Below are 19,079 nucleotides of genomic sequence, written 5' to 3'. Positions count from 1 at the left end.
AAGGCTACTAAAATGGTGCATGGTCTTCATCATAAGGCGTATGGGGACAAACTTAAAGATCTCAATATATATACTTTAGAGCAGGGATCTCAAAGTCCCTCCTTGAGGGTCGCAATCCAGTCGGGTTTTCAGGCTTTCCCAATGAATATGCATGAGATCTATGTGCATGCACTGCTTTTAATGCATATTCATTGGGGAAATCTTGAAAACTCGACTAGATTGCGCCCTCAAGGAGGGATTTTGAGATCCCTGCTTTAGAGGAAAGGCAGGAGAGGGGAGATATGAAAGAGACCTTTAAATACCTATGTGGTGTAAATGCACATGATTCGTGTCTCATTTCAAAGGAAGCTCTTGAATGAGAGGGCCTAGGATGAAGTTAAAAGGTGATAGGCTCAGGAGTAATCTAAGGAAATACTTTTTTTTCAGAAAGGTTGGTAGATGTGTGAAACAGTCTCCCAGTGGAAGTGGTGGAGACAGAGACTGTGTCTAAATTCAAGAAGGTGTGGGATAGTCACGTGGAATTTCTTAGAGAGAGGAAGAGATAATGGTTACTGTGGATGGGCAGATTAGATGGGCCATTTTGCCTTTATCTGCCATCATGTTTCTATGACTGGCCGAAATTAAAATAAATGACATAGAGGGGTACATGGAGTGGTAGATACAATCCTAAACAAAGGCAGAGAAGGTAGCCTGAATGATCCGTACAAAGCAGCAGGTTTGACTCTAGCCACCTTACTTGGTGGACTAGATGGACCATATGGGTCTTTACCATTTGTCATTATTTTACTCTGTTATTTGGCTGTTATGCAGAAGGCTGGGAGTCAGTGGATTTGAGCAGGGAACCCACATTAACTCCTATCGTAACCATGTTAGTTTTGCAAAGAAATATCAACTGTACTATAAAACTAAAAATATTCAACATTTTCAAGGTTATTTTGTAGTACTTCATGGTTAGAAATCCAGTCTTTATTGCTCCTGGGGAGGTCTGGATTTCTAGATAACTAAAATATGCAAACAACAGACCACACACATATTTCATTGTGGATATGTTGAAAACAAGGCAAATTGTGTGATATAAGACTGAGAGATTAAGACCACTCAATTAACATGCTAGTCTCAGGAGATGTATTTTGTTGAGTAGCAAAGCCACCGAGGGCCTTCTTTATGCCCAACTTTAAATCCTTTTGATAATGGCAGACTGACTTTTCAATCTTGCTCATCTTGAATCCAAGAATGTTACTAACGTGCATTGGGACAGAAAAAAATATACTAAGTAAAACACTAACACTACAGAGGTTATTCTGCAGTGAGAGAGCGTGTCATAAATCATGTTGCTAGAAACAAAATGTCTGCCTCCATGTTGGAAAGATATTCTTTATATTAACATGATATACAAAACTTTAAAAAAAAAATGAATACAAGCAGAAGTACATTCCTACCATTTTCCAAAACATAAGTTCTCCATCAAAACAAACAAAACTGCCTTTGGAGGATGAATTCCAAACAGCAGCTACAGTTCATGCAGGAAAATATAATAAGCAGACACAGCTTCAGTCAACAGTGTCAGATACTGGACTGCATGAGGTCAAACCAAAACAAAAGGAATCACTGAAAGCCTGAAAATAAAGATGTAGGCTAGCTATGTATGTTGGCTGATGAATGAGACTTCAGACATACTTTAACATGTAAAAGGTGAGCCTGTGGTGATGCGAGGGTATAGGATGTTTTACCATGAATATAGCATGGCAGCAATAGAACATAGGCCTAGATTCACTAAGGTCGCGGATGGGATCCGATCCGATCCATGTCCGGGGGGCTGATTCACGAATCGCCCTCATGCAAACGAGGGCGATCGGAATCACACCCCCAACCGCCTGCCCGTGGTTTTAATCTACTTTAAACCCGTGGGTTAAAACCACAGGCTTGCACAGCGGGGAAGGGCAGGAGAGTCAGGGAAAATTGGGGCAGAAGATTCGGGGCAGAGCAGGGCGGCAGGAGAATCGCAGCTTGAGTTGGGGCAGAGAGCAGGAGATTCGGGACAGAGCAGGGCACAGGAGAATCGCGGCTTGGGTTGGGGCAGAGAGCAGGAGATTCAGGACAGTGCAGGGCGCAGGAGAATCGCGGCTTGAATTGGGGCAGAGAGCCGGAGATTCGGGGCAGAGCATGGCGGCAGGAGAATTGAGGCTTTGAGACAGAGCAGTCAGAAACAACGTGAACGACTGGTCCCCAGCAGTCGCTTGTTTGCTGATCGGCTAGCCCAGTTGGTGTTGCATTTTTTTTTTTTTTTTAGTGAATCGCTGCCTGCCTACATTTGAATGCCGTTCCCCCTCATTTGCATGCGCGGATCGGAGGATGATCGGGACAGAGGTTAGTGAATCGGGACAGAGGGAAATCGGGTCACAAAGGGGTCGGAACTTGATCGGTGGACTTAGTGAATTTAGCCCCAAACACTCCACAGATCACAAAACAATGAAAACAGCAGCAGCGGAAGGGATGAAAATTAACTGCACCTCTCAATACAGCAGTTTCACAGATGAACCTATCCTGCTAGTAAACCACCACATCTACCCTTATTCTTTTTTTTTTTTTTTTTAATCTTTATTGACATTTCAAACTTATTCTACATTTAAAACTGTTCTCAGAATGGGCATATAATTATATAAGACCTAATTCAAATTGATTTTTCTTGACTTTTCAGCAGGCACTTTTTTTTTTTTTTTTAATAAGTTTCTGTATATATAATAAAAACAAGAAAAAGTGTACATTTTAGTATGTTTTAATTGTATGTTGAATATTTATTTGATGTTAGTTATTATGAATGTTATTATGTAATCTGCTCAGAACTATGGATGTAGCAGGCTGTAAAATTTTAAAATAAATAAATTTAGTAAGCCCTATGTTTAGAATCCATTCCCGAGAAAAATTAATTTCTGGCCAATAAGTCACACTGTCAAAGGCTTGTAAATTAAACAAGGTTTAAATCCATTTGGTTTAGATGCCTACAGGAATGCAATCTTACCCAGTGTTGCAAAACAAAAGGTGAAGCCTCTTGTATTTTGAAGTTACCGCACCTTTTATTAAGGCGCACTAGCTGATATAGCGCTAGCTAAATGCTAACACGTCCAGAGAATATAATGGACCCCGTATTTTTTCTAAATTATAAAGATGGTGAATCAAACATATAGGGCTCCTTTTACAAAGGCACGCTAAACCGCCAGCCGTGCTAGCCACTACCACCTCCTCTTGAGCAGGCGGTAGTTTTTAGGCCAGCGCGGGGGTTAGCGCATGATGAAAAGTCACGCGCGTTATCCCCGCTAGCATGGCTTAATGAAAGGAGCCCATAATAACCTTTAATACAGAGAGAACATTCTCTACACAAAAGATGTAGACTACTGTAGTTGTGGTTGTCCAGCCTATGTCCTCACACGTTCACTCAAAGGTAAGCAAATTGATGCACTATACCAGGGATCTCAAAGTCTCTCCATGAGGGCCGCAATCCAGTCGGGTTTTCAGGATTTCCCCAATGAATATGCGTTGAAAGCAGTGCATACACACAGAACTCAGGCATATTCACTGGGGAAATCCTGAAAACCCGACTGGATTGCGGCCCTCAAGGAGGGACTTTGAGACCCCTGCACTATACCTTACTCACTGCAATCTGTACTCCTTGAATCTATGGCAATGGGCTAAATAATATACTGAATTTATATACAAAAGATTGCTACGTTCTGAAACTTCTGCTTTGTTAAAAGGCAATGCTAATTCAAAATACGTTGAAACTTGTGCAGTGACCTTCTGTTGTGCAGGAGTGACATTATGGAATTCGCTGGTAGGGCAGTTGAGAAAATGCGCTGCTAGAGGAACTTTTAGGTAGCTCAATGCTTTTTTATAGGGTCTGATTTGTCCTGTTTAAAGAATTACTGTTCATTTAAATTGTACATGTTTGTTCCTTTCTTGTGCTGTTTTAGCTAATGTATGTGCACATTTGTAAACTGCCTTGGAATTAGACGGTATAGAAATTTTTAAAATACACAAATAAGTAAGGGCATTAGAAATCTGAAGTGCAAGGCTTCTAGCTCAGTCCTGAAGTACATAATGCCACAAAATGGATAGTTACGTTACAGGCCTTTCACAATCATGTGTGAACATAAAACGATAAGAATTTAAATAATATTTTAATATATAACCTGATAATGGATTTCTTCTGCAAATGTTTAACCAAAACCAAACACCCTGTACTCCCAAGCAGTCCAAACAAGAACAAAATTAACATTTTAATATGTTTTCTTTCTAATCCATTTGCTAAGAAGCTCAACTTGATCCTGTCTTTGAAGGAATAACAATTTTAAGAAAATAAAGGTATAAATTTGATATTGTTAATAGCTTATAGCTAATTACTTATATTCCGCCTTTATACAAAGCGGATTACAACAGTACATCCATAATTAAAACAATAACATACATAATGTCACATACATCACAATAAAACATCATCATTACATTACATAACATAACAAAAGTTTTCTTTATAATTTCCTGAGAGGATCATGAAATACAGTCTTTCTAACAAGTACCTCAATGCGCATACAGTGGAACCTTGGTTTACGAGCATAATTCGTTCCAGAAGCATGCTCGTTAACCAAAATACTCATATATCAAAGCGAGTTTCCCAATAGGAAATAATGGAAACTTGCTTGATACGTTCCCACCCCTCAACCCCCCCCCCCCCGAGGCCAGCGGTGCTGCTCCCCACCCCCACCCCCGCTCGCAAAGGCCCCCCCCATGCGAACCGGCACCCTCCCCCATCTGGCACTGGCATGTAGCCCACAGGACGTGCCGGTGCCACTTGAAGAACTTCCTGCCTTTGCCGGGCCTTGAGCATGCATCTGCGCATGCTCAAGGCCATCTAATTCTCCCTCTCACCGAGATTCTCGGCGAGAGGGAGAATTAGAAGGCCTTTAGCATGCGCAGATGCATGCTCAAGGGCCGGCAGAGGCAGGAAGTTCTTCAAGCGGCACCGACATGTCCTGTGGGCTGCGTGCCGGTGCCAGACCTGGGGGGGTGGTAAGTTTCAAGTTGTTTTGGCGGGGGGTGCCAGTTCGCGCGGGGGGGGAGCGATGCCGTTTCTCGGGGGGGGGGGGTTGCTCGCAAATTGAGTCAACACTCGGTTTGCGAGACAAATGTTGCGAGAATGTTTTGCTCGTCTTGCAAAACACTCGCAAACCGAGGTTTGACTGTATTTCATCTGGCAAAATAGATGATGTTTTAAATGTTTCTTTAATTGGCATAAATCATTTGATTGTTAGAGATACACTGGAAGCTTGTTCAGTTCTGTTGGTCCTGCACAGGAAAATGTGCTTTTCTTTTATACTGTCCAAATGAAGTTGTTTTTGTGTTGGTACAACCAATCCTGATTGCGCTGCTGAATGTAAAGATCTCAATGGTATATAGAGTTTCAACCAATCCTGTAAATATTGTAGTCATTGTTTATGCAAGCTCAAGTAGACCATCAGTAACAGTTTACACTTCAACCGATATTCCGTAGTCAACCAATAAAGGGAAAACAAAATGTGAATGCGAAAATTTACCGATCTCACATAAGACATGTATTACTGAATTTTGTGCTACTTGTAAAGCAATGACGACAATCCCCAAAACACAATATTACAATAATCCAAACCTCCTAGTACAACAGACTGGACAATTTGTTTAACATCTAGACAAATACAATTCAAGTTTAACCAACATTCGTAATTTAAAATATATCTTCCTAACAACATGCTGTTGGAAAGATAACTGAGGGCTCGATTCTTAAAGCTTCGCGGTAAAATCTGATGGGCCTCTGTCGCAGCTATTATTGTAGCGATTTCAAAAAGGCGAGTCGTTCTCCAAAAATGAGGTTGGCAGAGAATAGCGAAGATTCACTAAATTTGCATGTGCCCATCGCTGGTGATAGCAATGAGCACATGCGCAGAATAAAAACCAAACAAACAAATCGAAGATCAGCAGGAGGGATGCTCACGCCCTCCCACCACTGGTAAAGAAATCCCCCCGGCAGCGGGAGAGCTATCCACTCCCGCGGCCAGTCAAGCAATCCCTCCACGGTATCCCTCCTACTGCCGAAGTCGAAGTCAAGCACACACACACAGAGCAGCGGGAGATATGCCCACTCCCTCCTGCCACCTATCAACACTTTCTGCCACTCCTCCCCCAGCAGCAGGAGAGATGCCACTTGCACCTGCCGTTAAGCAATGCCCCCCCAATACCCCCATGCCCCCGACAAAACCCTGCCTCCTCCCCCTTACCTTATTTACAATGGCTGGCTGGAGGGATACCTAATCCCTCCAGCCAGCAGGCCCATCTCTTCAAAATACAGTAGTGGGACTTTTCCTCCTCGGCATATCCTGGGATGCGCTGGGGAGGGGCCTAAGGTTCTGAATGGTCCAGGTTCTTTAAGGCCCCTCCTATGGCAATTATAGAGAATTGCTTAAAGTGCTCATTTTAATAGTAATGACCTCATTGTACTACATTTGCATAGCAGTATCAGAGACCACGGTAAGCTGTTTTAATAATCAGCCGCTAAAATACATGTATGCTAAACCAGCTGGAACCGGTTTAGCAAGCACGTTAAAGGGTTGCACCTAACTGCTATGAAATTGGTGCCATCATTTACAGCAGCCTGTAAGAGCTCAAGCTCAAAGTTAGACATGAATGCATGTTAACCTATTAGTCTATAAAAGATGCTCCATGCAGAATACTCTCATAGTTTGGATCATAATGGGCACCATTTACTGAATCTCATCCATAATGGTTTAAAGTGTGAAACAGAACATGAGTATAAAAATTAAGGACCCCTTTAACAAAGTTGAGGTAGCGAGTAGATAATGACATGGGGGAAAATATTTTCCCATCCCCGCAGAAACTCGATTTTCCTGTCCTGTCCCCCATGAGTTTTGTCGCTGTCCCATTCCTGTAAGCTCTGCCTTAACCACACAAGCCTCGAACATTTATGATTTTAAAGTGTTTGAGGCTTTGTGCAGATGAGGACGGAGCTTAGGCATTGGTAGAATGAGGCATTATGACATCACAATCTGAGCTCTAGAATGTTGCTACTTATGATTTTAAAGTGTTTGAGGCTTGCGCAGATGAGGACTGAGCTTAGGCATTGGTGGAATGAGGCATTATGACATCACAGTCTGAGCTCTAGAATGTTGCTACTAATGATTTTAAAGTGTTTGAGGCTTGCGCAGATGAGGACAGAGCTTAGGCATTGGTGAAATGAGGCATTATGACATCACAGTCTGAGCTCTAGAATGTTGCTACTAATGATTTTAAAGTGTTTGAGGCTTGGGCAGATGAGGACAGAGCTTAGGCATTGGTGGAATGAGGCATTATGACATCACAGTCTGAGCTCTAGAATGTTGCTACTAATGATTTTAAAGTGTTTGAGGCTTGGGCAGATGAGGACAGAGCTTAGGCGTTGGTGAAATGAGGCATTATGACATCACAATCTGAGCTCTAGAATGTTGCTACTTATGATTTTAAAGTGTTTGAGGCTTGTGCAGATGAGGACAGAGTTTGCAGGGGTGGGGCGGGGATAGGAAAAGAATGGGAGGGGAAAGGGAAATGAGTTCCCGCGGGGACAGGGACAAATTTGTCCCCCGTGTCATTCTCTAGTAGCGAGTACTGGTGCAGTAAATGTGACGCAGCTGATAGGAACTGAATGATCTGCATCATGCCCATTATGATCCAAGCTATGAGAGTATTCTGCATGGAGCATCTTTTATAGACTAATAGCTTAGCATGCATTCATGTCTAACTTTGAGCTGAGCTCTTACAGGCTGCTGTAAATGATGGCACCAATTTCATAGCAATTAGGTGCACAAGTGCAGGTATTAACATCATACTGAGGGCCTCTTCTATCAAACTACGCTAGTAGTTTGTAACGCGGCGAGCCGCGCTGCTCCCGGCGCTCATACAGTTCCTATGAGCGTCAGGAGCAGCGCGGGCAATTCAGCACGGCTCTCTGTGCTAAAAACTGCTAGCGCAGTTTGATAGAAGAGGCCCTTAATTTCTGGGAATACCCTTGACCTGTCCATTCCCCTCCAATGGCCACACCCCCTTTTAAATTGTGTGCTATGCAATTTAGGTGTACACTGTAGAATAGGGCATAGGGCTTAAGAGCCATTAAGTGATTGTTAGTGCTTAATTAGTTGAGATCCGTGTCCAAATTTGGAGAACCTATACAGAATCTAGGGATATAAGCATTCAAAATGCAGAAAACAAGAAACAAAAAATATATATATTCCTGACAAAATTGGTTTACTTTTAGACAAACACACTGCAACCTGGCTCAACTTTTCAAATCTGAAATTAAGCAACTGGACTTACTGCACTTTGAGGAACTTTTCACTGTGCTTAAAATATTCTCTCAATATACTTTTTCACTCAAAAGAAAAGTCACAGCACACACAGAAGGCAGCTTGTTTTAAACAAGGCAGCTTTTATACATAAAGCAGCCATTCTATGACTTTTAAGACTTGCAGAACATCCCAGTGACAAATCACACTGCTGACACAGGGAAAAAGAATTTGCCAATCAATAGCATTTCCTCTCCCACTGCTTCCTTTTTTAGGTACAAAAAAAATAACATACTCTGTGACACGTAGGGGTAACAACATTGCCAAATAACCTGATATGTAAACATGACACCATATTTTATCAGAACAGAAAACCAAACAGCAGCTGAAGAAAATTCCTACATGCAAGTCTAATTAATTCATTTCAAGGTTATAGATAAACCTCAACAAAAGAAAAGAGAAAGCTGGCCTTTATCACAGGCTCTTAAGTTCAGTTAAAATGAAAGTCAAGAAGCAAGGTCACCATTTATATTTCAAGTAGCATTTTGAATACATCCTGACTGATCGCATCTCGCTGGCATCGCTATGATCACACCTCTCCTACTCCTACTTTTGTTCACTACAGGGGACATCAACCCCAATCCTGGTCCTCCTAATCACCCTACTCATGCAGACTTCACCACAGCATCTCCAACCTTATCTCTGTTCCTCTCCTCTCCCCTTCTTCTCTACTTTTCTCATGTGCCCTGTGGAATGCCCGCTCCATCGCCAACAAGATAGCTTACATTTATGACCCCTTTATCTATCATTCTCGCCTACTACATCCACTAACTGAAACCTGACTCTGCCCTGGACACATTATCTCAGATGCTGCCCTGTCACAGAGGTTAGCACTTCTCCTATCACCTTGCCCTCCTGTAGATTTCAACCTCTTCTCCAACTTCAGTCTCACTGTTTCTCCTCCTTCGAAGTCCACTCGTCCATCTACACTTCCCCCTCCCCATTCGCGGTTTCAGCAATTGCGATTTCACATATTCGCGATTTTTTGGGAGGGGGAAAAAGAACACCCCCCACACACACACACACAGTTTAGCCTTCCCCCCGGCGTCCCGGCCTTACCTGATGGTCTAGCGGGCTTTCGGGGCAGGAGCGATCTTCCTACGCTCCTGCCCCGTGTAGATCGCCAATAGGAAATGGCTGTGGGGAATTCCTGTCATAGTCTCGAGAGACTACGGGAACTCATGGCAGCCATTTCCTATTGGCGATCTGCACGGGGCAGGAGCGTAGGAAGATCACTCCTGCCCCGAAAGCCCGCTAGACCACCAGGTAAAGCCGGGATGCCGGGGGGAAGGCAAGTGGGAGGCGGGGGTGGGTTAGAGCTGGACCAGAAGATATTCGCGGTATTTCACCATTCGCGGTCCAGCTCTGCCCCTATCCCCCCGCGAATCCAGAGGGAGAAGTGTATTCACTCCCCTACCCTTCTGAATAGCGGTTAATTATCGACCTCCTGACAAATCCCTATCTTCCTTTCTCACTGGCCTTGTCTCCTGGCTGGCTGTCTTTCTCGAACCATCATCTCATTCCCTTATCCTTGGTGATTTCAACATTCATGCTGAGGACATTTCTGCCTATCAATGGCGCTGTTTAGAGAATCCAAGCCTTACTGCTTATAAATAGGTATCGTTAAGTGCTTACACACTAATTTTTGTTAATGACAATGTATTTATTTATTCAATTTTCTATACTGTTCTCCCAGGGGAGCTCAGAACAGTTTACAGGAATTTATTCAAGTACTCAAGCATTTTCCCCTGTCTGTCCTGGCTGGCTCACAATCTATCTAATGTACCTGGGGCAATGGGGGCTTTAAGTGACTTGCCCAGGATCACAAGGAGCAGCGTGGGTTTCAACCCACAATCTCAGGGTGCTGAGGCTGTAGCTTTGACCACTGCGCCACTCTCCCCACATGTACTAATGGCAACATTAGCACATGTAATAGTATATATAATATGTACATACAGTAAATGTAATAATACATATAACTCTCAAAACACAGCAGCAGAGTTTTATGCGTACCTGGATAGGAAGCACCCTCAAGATAGTATGGCCCAGTCTGACAGCCAAAGGGCCACGGACCTGGTACAGCAGGCCATAGCAAAGGATGCTCTTAAAAAGGCAGAGCAGCCTACAGAGGCCCCAGATAAAGACATTGAATCCCAATACTCAGGCAGTTCTAAACACTCCACAAAGAGCTAAAGAACCAGCAGAACCTCTAGAACACACAAAACAGGCTACTCAAGCCAAGAGTCTATCAGGTTTTTTCACTGTGCTGACTAAATCACACTATAGAGCAGTGGTCTCAAACTCAAACCCTTTGCAGGGCCACATTTTGCATTTGTAGGTACTTGGAGGGCCTCAGAAAAAATAGTTAGTGTGTGGCGCGGTGGAGGAAGCTACAGCCTCAGCACCCTGAGGTTGTGGGTTCAAATCCCGCGCTGCTCCTTGTGACCCTGGGCAAGTCACTTAATCCTCCATAGCCCCAGGTACGTTAGATAGATTGTGAGCCCGCCGGGACAGATAGGGAAAATGCTTGAGTACCTGATTGTAAAACCGCTTAGATAACCTTGATAGGCAGTATATAAAATCCTAATAAACTTGAACTTGAAACTTATTACAGAAATAACAATTTTGCTTGAGGTAGAACTCTTTATAGTTTATAAATCTTTCCTTTTGGCTAAGTCTTAGGGCTCCTTTTACTAAGCCGTGTTAGGGCATTAACGTGCGGAATAGAGCGCGCTAAACTGCCGTGCGCGCTAGATGCTAACGCCAGCATTGAGCTGGCGTTAGTTCTAGCCATGTAGCACGGGTTTAGCACGCGCTAAAATGCTGCGTGCGCTAAAAACGCTAACACTGCTTAGTAAAAGGAGCCCTTAATGTTAATATTGTCATTTATAGCTAAAGAGACGTATGATCAAGAAACTGTTTTATTTTACTTTTGTGATGATAAACATACCGAGGGCCTCAAAATAGTACCTGGTGGGCCGCATGCGGCCCCCGGGCCGCGAGTTTGAGACCACTGCTATAGAGCTATAGCTCACTGTATAGTCTTTATCGTAAAAATTTTATTATGAACTATTTTGATCATTTTATTGTTTCTAATTATTGGCTTTTAACTTTTTTAGTTCTATTCAATTTATTTTATTGTTATTTTGTTGGGGGGGGGTTAACTATTGTAAACCGCATAGAACTTTACAGCCTTGCGGTATATAAACTGATTATTATTATCTCAGGTTTTTGTGCTGAAAGCAAGGACTCCTCTGAGTTACATTGACCTCTGTAAGAGGTTCCTATTCAGCCAACCTCTAATTCTGTAATCTTGCCAGACTCTGAATTGATTGAACAGTTTCTTTAATAAATGAAGCAAAACAAACTTACATTCAGGTGGATTCAATGCAGTTCAAGCCTGTTACATATCTTCTTACTCTACCAGCATACCAGAGTTACGCTGGGAGTGTCCACCTTGTGGAGATGACACCGTTCTCCAGACTTAGAAATAAATCTAAGCTGTGTTAGATTGTTAGAATTAAAGGCAAAAAAAAACCTGGTGGGTGAATAATGCTACACTCAGGTTCTCATCTAGGCATGTGCTCTGCGGTATGGCCACTGCTGTCTCCCAGACTGGAGGAGGTGGGCTTATGCTCTGTGGAAGCAGCCTAGCTCTCAGGGAAAGCAAAGCCCTCTGGGAATTTAAGTCCACAGAGCACACATTACTTATACATCTATTACAAACGCTTAACTAGTTCCTATACAAGAAACTGAGCACATGCCCACATAACAAGGGGGCAGAACACTTATACCTCAAAGTTTCTTGCTCTGATATCCTCAGTCTTCAGTTGTGCTCCACTACCCCTACACACCAGAATGGCCACTGCCCTGACCTTGTCCTCTTCTCTAACTCCGCAGTTGCCAATTTCTCCACGCTTTGTCTTGTGCCCCTGTCATAATTACACTGTAAGCTCTTTTGAGCAGGGACCATCTATTGCATGTTTAATGTACAGCGCTGCATGCATCTGGCAGCACTATAGAAATAATAAATAGTAGTAATAATTAAAAAAATATATAGGTATGAGCTAATGGTTACAACAGTGGACTAAAAACCAAAGAAGTCGGGGTTCAAATCCCATTTTTCCTTCTGACGTTCTTTGATATTTTGAGCAAACTCACTTAGGAGTCCTATTTACTGCATTTTAAAAGGGCTTTCTGTGGGACACACCGAGACATTCTGCAGTAATTTTACAATGCAGAAGGGCAAACCACATGATAAGAAATAAATTTTATTTTTTCACAGAGGGGGCATGTCTGAAGGTGAAGAGTGGACATTTCTTCACTAATCAGTTAGTGTGTTTGCATTACCACATGTCAATTGGCACGTGAATCCTTAGGCTCATATTCTGTCAACGGCACCTAAGTTAAGAGGGAAATGCAGTTTAAGAGTTCTTTTAAAAAATATTTCAAGACGCCAAACGGCACCTAAAAAAAATGGTACCGGAATCACACCGCCAGAGGTGCCTACCAGTGCCTAACACCACTGTAGGCATGGCTAACGCAGGCACCAGTAGGTGCAATTTACGTCAAATGTAAGCACCGGAAGTATAGGCCTTGGAAACCTTAGCCTACATTTCCAGCACCTACTTTTGCTGGAGGCGCGATTCTTTAAATGACACCATTGCATGATTGGCACAGGATCGGTGGCCACTTTTAAGGCAACCACCAACAACGGCGCCGTTTAAAGAATCCAGGCCTTACTGCTTACAAATAGGTATCAGTCTCACACACTAATTTTTGTTAATGGCCATGTACCAATGGCAACATTAACACATGTAATAGTATATATAATATGTACACATAGTATATGTAATAGTATATATAGCTGATCCTACTTTCAATATCCTCATGAGAGGATTAACATGAACATACACAAAATATCCCTCTCACCATATATATTAACACTAGTATTTTTAGCCCGTTACATTAACGGTTGCTAGAATATATGTCTGTCTGTCTTTCTTTCTGTGTCTCTCTCCCTCCCGCTGACTTTCTTTCTGTCTGTCTCTCTCCCTGGCCCCCTTTGTCTGTCTGTCTTTCTGTGTCTCTCTCTGCCCCTGTGCCTTTCTTCTTTTCTTTCTGTCTCCCTTCCTCTCGCTGTCTGGATTTCTTTATATCTATCTGTCTCCCCCCCCACTTCCCTATGCAGCAGCCACCGCAGCATTCCCTCCCCCTCCATGTCCCTGTGCAGCAGCATTCCCTCCCTCTCCACTACTTCCCTGTACAGCAGCATTTAGATTCCCCCATTCCCTGTGCAGCAGCCACAGCAGCAGCATTCACACCACTTCCCTGTGCAGCAGCAGTGTTTCCCTTACCCCCCCTTTCTCTTCCCTCGGTCTTGCCTGCTCCCTTAGTCCCTTGCCACCCCCACCCTTCCCTTCCCGTGGTCTGACAAACCTGCCAATTCCAGCAGCGTGTGCAGCACTCTACACACACTGCTTTGGGGCCTTTTACTGCCCTAATTTACTCTGGCACGTCCCTGATGACATCATCAGAGATGCGGCAGAGCAAAGGGCAGTAAAAGTCCCCGAAGCAGCATGTGTAGAGTGCTGCACACGCTGCTGGAATCGGCAGGTTTGTCAGACCACGGGGAGGGTGGGGGTGGCAAGGGTGCTGAGGCTGTAGCTTCATCAACCGCGCCACCGATGCTGGAATCAGCTGGTTTGGAGTCGGGACCGCGGCTTCCCTTTGCGGCTGCAGTGTTTTGGGCTTCCCTTCCCGCCTCACGAAGTGTCGCCGCTGCTCCTCTCGATCCCGCCTGTGTCGGAAGCCTTCTCCGACGCTGGTGAGCGGAGCCGACACGGAGAACAGGGAGTCCAGCTTCTGGTGTCCAGTCCTGCCGGCGAGTGGTAGGTGCTGGGAAGTAAGGCTGGGGACTCGCGCATTCGCACTCCTGCGGCCACAGACCTACGGATCATGGAAGCACGCAGATAGGAGTGCGCATGCGCGAGGTAGGCTTCTATTATATAGGATACCAAGATTTTTTTTAGATAATTGGACTTTCAGAATATAATAGCTTTCAGATGTATATTTCCAGCAAGCCATGCTAATTTACCGTATTTTCTCGCATATAACACGCGCGTTATACGTGGTTTTTACGTACCGCGCATACCCTCGCACGTTATACGCGTGAGCGCGTTGTACAAAAATTTTTTTACATAGTTCCCCCCCCCCCGACGTCCGATTCACCCCCCACAGGACCGCTCGCACCCCCACCCCGAAGGACCACTCGCACGCACCCCCACCCCGAAGGACCACTCGCACGCACTCCCACCCGCACCCCCACAGCCTCCCGACCCCCCCCCATCATGTAGAAGCTCCTACCGGTGTCCTGCTGCTTCCTCTTGGCGGTCCCGACACCCGACACGATCGGGGCAAGAGGGAGCTCAAGCCCTCTTGCCCCAGCCAACCGCGGCACACCCGACACGATCGGGGCAAGAGGGAGCTCAAGCCCTCTTGCCCCAGCCAACCGCGGCCCCCCCGACACGATCGGGGCAAGAGGGAGCTCAAGCCCTCTTGCCCCCCCGACTCCCCGACACGATCGGGGCAAATGGCTGCCGATACCGGTGTCCTGTAGAGAATCAGGCATTCACTGCCTACAAAATTGGTGACAGTAAGGCCCCGATTATGTAAATGTTGCCTAGAAACAGGGCGCATAGCACATGACAATCTTAAGTTAAACACCATTTACAGAATCGCACCTAGTAGGTGTTTGAACCTTAGGCACACCCTATTTATGCCAGGATTTTCTTGGCCTAAATACCAATGCACTAAACCCAGCAATCATCGCTAAACCTGTTTTTTAACAGCTTTAGTGACGATCGCATTTGCCAACCCAATGCAGAAAATGACTCACCGCCTGGTTTCTGCACAATTGCTCATTCCTCGATCTGACTACGCAAATAAGCTCATTAATATTAAAATGCCATGTAAACTAGTAGAGCGATTGATGCTCTAACATGATTTCCCGATGCACTAAAAAAATTGATCGCTTTTAGCGATCCAAAAAAACTGGCCCCTGTCTAACCTTTTTTTAAAAATGGGTACACACGCACAATATCTGCTCCATTAGAAAAAAGAAAAAAAGCACACACACGCCGGTGATGGCCCTCCCTGATGAACCGGCACCAGAAATCAAACCCCCTCCCCCCATGCCAGTAAAAAGGGCAGGAGAAATGGCCACTTCCTACTGCCATGTTGACCTCACCTTCCCTGCGTGAGAAAAAATGGCAGAAGGGATGCCCACTCCCTCCTGCCACCGAAGGCCCATTCCCATGCCAGGCACCCCCCCAAAAAAACATCCCCTACCCTCTCCTTCTCCCCCCTAAAGAAAAGGCAAGAGATGCTCACTCCCTCCTGCCAGCGGAGGTCCTCTGAAACCCCCTCGTATCTTTTCAGAGAAGTTGGAGCAGGAGGGAAGCTCAGTCTGTTTTGCTCGTAGGCCCGCCAGTTCAAAATGGTAGGCCTTTCCCTCCCTGGTGCATTATGTGATACATGGGAGGAGCCTAAGGCCCTGATTGGCTCAGATGCCTAAGGTCCCTCCTCTTAAGTGTCAGAGCCAATCGAGGCCTTAGGCCCTTCCCTCTGTATTCAGGGATACAAGGGGGAGAAGTCTAAGGCTCTGATTGGCTTGACTGAGCCTCTTGTCTTTTCTTTCTATTTAAACTACAGTACTTTGTTTTGCGGACTGTTTCTTTACTGTTTAATATTTTTATAGACTGTGTACTGTACAGGATCTGAATTACATACAAATTCAACTTAAGAACGGTTTGAAAAATGGAACTCATTCTTAACCCGGAGACTGCCTGTACTGTCTATTATGCACATAACTGCCACAGAGGTAGTGGAAGTGTTTGAGCCAAAAGTTATGTGCATAATTGCTGACTTACACTAATATGCTATAATGGCAATTTTCTAAATTCAAAAAGTCCCCCCTTATTATTATGTCAATGCCCAGATTCTTATACATCACACCGACCCAGTTTAAAAACTGCAATGAACACTCTCTTTGTAATTCTGGGAAAAAGAATTAAGAATACTCATATAACCCAGCTGAATTATTTTTCTACATTCAGATTCAGTAACATTATTGGGATTCTTTTTTTCCTGGCATAGTCTACAATTGTCACGATGTCAAGTGATTCTCAGCTTTTTATAAACCCTACTTGACCTTTATGAATCAAGACTGGCACCAACACAGCTAAGCATGCAGCTGTTTATTAGAATTTATTTACTGCCTCTTGAAGAAACTCATCCAAGGCAGTATACAACAATTATAACTTGGATATAGCAATAAACAATTACAACAGTAACATATTCATTTAGCAGTGTACATTGCAGCAGGAGAGGGCAACTGTTATAAACAGAGGGCTGCATGAATGTCAGTACTATTTCTGGTGGGCCGCAACATAATAAAATGTCAAAACAAAAAAAATGCATTAAGCTCCACACACCTTCTCTGATGAATAAATAAACACTTATCTAAAAATGATGGGAACAAACTGCTAGAGAGGATAGTCTGGAAAAAAAATTGGAACTACAGTGTTTAAATTTGCCAAAACTCTGGTTAATGAGATTTTCTGTATATTCTTCCCATGGCCTCGTAGGCCACATAAAATTCAATGGCAGGCCATGGGTTGTCCACCCGTGCATTACAGCATAACAAAACATTAATATATTAGATGCATGTTACATTCAATGCCAACACAATTCACACTGAAATATCCTAATAGATAGCAAAGGGAACAGAGGTGGAACATATAGTCAGATAAAATAGGGTAAGAGAAAATGAAAAGGGTAATTAACGAAAAAATGTGCATGTGCAGTCAGAAAAGATGCACACAGTTAATCTCAGCTTAAGGATATGTGTTATGCAAGTCTTGCTGCAGTATGTAAGACTAGCTAATCACTTGTCTCTTCCATTATAGCAGGGTTCTCAACCCAGTCCTCAGGACATACCTAGCCAGTCAGATTTTCAGGTTACCCACAATGAATATCCATGAGCTAAATTTGATTACAATGGAGGTAGTGTATGCATATTCATTGTGCTACCCTGAAAACCTGACTGGCTGGGTGAATTCTAAGAATTGGGCTGAAAACCTCTGCATTAAAGGCTTTTGAGAAGAGCCAGGCTTTCACTGCTTCCTGAAGTAGTGGGTACTAGTGCTGCCAGATTCAGGGAAAATATTTCATCTGTTGAATTGATTTTTCGATTCAATTTCAATGACACAGCTTTTTAAGTTTAAACATTTTATTTAACCAAGGCAATATCATGTCAACAATAGGAACATCCAATCTAAAACATAGCTTAAAAATTAGTTAGAAACATGGGGTGGTACCAGCAGAAAAGAGGGGCAGAGAAAAGGAGAGGCACTGGCGCTGGCTGACTGCCTACAGGACATGCCTCTCATTGTGAAAGGCACTTCCTGTAGGCAGTCAGCCAGTGCCTCTCCTCCTCCCCAGTGTGCTGCGGTACACCTGAAATCTCAGGAGGCACAGAGTTTGCGATACACTGCTCTAATCCCTTGAATTGCTAAATTGGGCTTGATATGAATTCAGGTGTCAGCAGACTGTCTTCAGCTGTTGGGTCTCTCTGCTATCCCCCCTCTGCTATCTCTGTGCTGTTCATCTCTCCTTCTCCCCATTTTGCCCTCCTCCCCCAAGTCCATCTCTCCCTGAATGGGCCTCTGTAAAATAGACTGGTGGCAAGGGGGCTGGTGATACCGCTCATGAAACGGTGAGTTCACCCGAAGTGAATCAGTTTGAATCGGGAATTGGTCACCTCTAGTGGGTACACTTCTCCCTCCGTATCCACGAGAGACCAAGGGAGCTCAAGGCAGCCATTTCCAATGAGCGATCTGCACGGGGCAGGAGCATGGGAAGATTGCTCCTGCCCCGAAAACCCACTAGACCACCAGATAAGACTTAAGGGGGGGCTTACAGGGCTTAAAATAGCCCCAAAAATTAAAATGTTTTTTGTTGTTGTTGTTTAAAAATCGCGAATAACCGAATCCGCAGATTCGGAGGGGGAAGTGTACAGGTAATCTTATGTAGGAGCTGCTCTTGAGAAGGCTCATTGATGAATATCACATTTCCTTTGGAGAGGGCATTAGGAATACTCCTCAGGAGCACCCTTAGAAACCCTGGAGGTGCATAGAAGAAGATCCTGTACTGCAAAGTACTCTGATCCATTTTTTTAAGTGACTTGAAAATCAGAGAGAGTGTTTTAAACTTAGCCTTGCAGTGTAAAAGTAGTAGTGATATTTTTGCAGAAATGGTGTAATATAATCATGTCATTTGCAGCATTTCATCAGTCATGCTGTGGTATTCTGTCTTGTTCATGGTTGATGCAGAAAGTGTATGAAACTCAAAATATCTACACTTTTTATAGCTGCCCTGTAACCTAGATGTCGGGCCTGTGATTTGACTGATGAAAGCAGCCTCCTGATTGCTCAGAAATAACACGTGCTGATTGAACAGTCTCAATCCAGTTTTGAAGCATGATCTGTAAAAGTTATAGTAGCTATGTTCCAGCATTAACAAAATTGTAAAATTAGAAACAAGTGATCTTAAAAAGCTGATTCTAATAGTCAAATGTATCCCTTATAATGTGGTACA

At 43.9% G+C, this 19,079-nt stretch overlaps 1 protein-coding gene across 6 annotated transcripts in view; it reads right to left on the bottom strand.

Moving 5' to 3' along the window:
• The window catches only part of B3GNTL1 (UDP-GlcNAc:betaGal beta-1,3-N-acetylglucosaminyltransferase like 1), a 315,188-nt gene that overhangs the window by 212,331 nt on the left and 83,778 nt on the right, over window positions 1-19,079 (bottom strand). The window contains exon 1 of one of the 6 annotated variants that reach the window (XM_033961217.1): window positions 11,793-11,898. The exons of the other annotated variants lie outside the window; for them this stretch is intronic. The gene's annotated coding sequence lies outside the window, so the exon portion shown is untranslated. Of the gene's footprint in view, window positions 1-11,792; window positions 11,899-19,079 lie in introns of those variants that run through there. 6 annotated transcript variants of the gene reach the window in all.

Source organism: Geotrypetes seraphini, chromosome 10 (genome assembly GCF_902459505.1).
Source record: "Geotrypetes seraphini chromosome 10, aGeoSer1.1, whole genome shotgun sequence".
NCBI lineage: Eukaryota > Metazoa > Chordata > Amphibia > Gymnophiona > Dermophiidae > Geotrypetes > Geotrypetes seraphini.
The sequence above is the reverse complement of the archived record's forward strand: the minus strand, read 5'-3'. Positions and strand labels throughout refer to the sequence as shown.